Genomic DNA, 1,420 nt, shown 5'->3' with positions numbered 1-1,420 from the left:
ATCTCTCCTATCCTGGCTTCTCTTCATTGGCTGTTAAATCAAGAATAGAATTTAAAGGTTTACTAGTTGTCCCTAAAATTTCTAAAAATAGAATGGGAGGCAGATCTTTTAGTTATCAGGCTCCTCTCCTGTGGAACCAACTACCAGTTTTAGTCCGTGAGGCTGACACCCTGTCTAATTTTAAGGCTTGAAAATGTTTAACTTTTTGATAAAGTTTATAGTTAGAGGGGCTCAGGTTATCATGAACTGTCAACACTTTTGTTTATAGATGATGGAGTTTGGCCTGTTTGTCAGTATAGTCCTGTTTCTCTGACTGTGACTTATGTGGGCTCTGTTCGAATTCATGAGATGCGTCCTCTGAAGGCCATATTCACAGGCCGGTTACATCATAGCGTGGCAGAGAATTCAAACCTGTTTGAATTCAATGCCAAAAATCTTCTGGTCTCCTTTTTTTCAAGGACTTCGAAGTATCCGGTCCAGGTAGACCGCATCCTTGGAAGACTCAGCCCATAAATTCAAATACAGCCGTGATGTGCTCTCTTTCATCCTCTGACGTGGGGGTTGGTTTGGAGATTGTCTGCCTGGCTGTGTGTTTCCTGGACGGGGGCGCCTGTGGAGCTGGTTTACAGTTGCCTTTTGTATCTATGCTTCTGCCTCCTTGAACCCCAGTCGGCCTCAGCAGATGGCAGCTCACACTGAGCCTGGTTCTGCTGGAAATTTCTTTTTTTTTCCTCTCCACTGTGGCTACAAGCATGCTTGGTGTGAGGGATTTAGTCAATTAATTGATGCAAACAAGTGGTTTTCCTTTTTACACTTTGAATCAATTTGACTGGATGATCTGGTTGAATGATCTCAGAAAAGTGCCTTGAGATGAAATGTGTTGTGAATTGGCGCAATAGAATTAAACTGAATTGAATCGAGGTCAGACAAATTCCCTTCATGCAGGGCCAGCTCTGTGTTCGTTGGTGTCCATGGTCAGAATGTCCCTTCACCTGTCACCTGTCAGTCCTGCCTTCATATAAGCATGGAAAGAGAAATCATCCCATTTTAAAAGTAAATTTCATCTCCTGGATTTTTTCTGACAGGAACAAATATAAAACCACTGACTGATAATTAACACATTTAGAAGCTCTTGAAAGGCTTCACTGACTACAGTAGTCCGACACGCGTCACAGTACCAGGTTATGTTTCTGTGGGGTTTAGCTCTTTAAATAAAATTTCCATCAGATACTCTCCACAGTTCTTTATGTGTTATGTCTTGAATAAATTAGATTGTTGAATTTATCTGCATTGGTTTCATTTGTTCATCTTTCCTCCTAAATTATTTACTACTTTGTTGTTTTTTGTGAAAGAAGTGGACTGCAGACCTGGGTTTGCATTGGAGCGGGAAGATTTTAGGACTTGGGTTGTGTTGGATTTT

The sequence above is a fragment of the Cyprinodon variegatus genome, unplaced genomic scaffold (assembly GCF_000732505.1).
Source record: "Cyprinodon variegatus isolate N-32 unplaced genomic scaffold, C_variegatus-1.0 Scaffold2621, whole genome shotgun sequence".
Classification (NCBI taxonomy): Eukaryota; Metazoa; Chordata; class Actinopteri; order Cyprinodontiformes; family Cyprinodontidae; genus Cyprinodon; species Cyprinodon variegatus.
Note: the sequence above shows the minus strand (reverse complement) of the source record.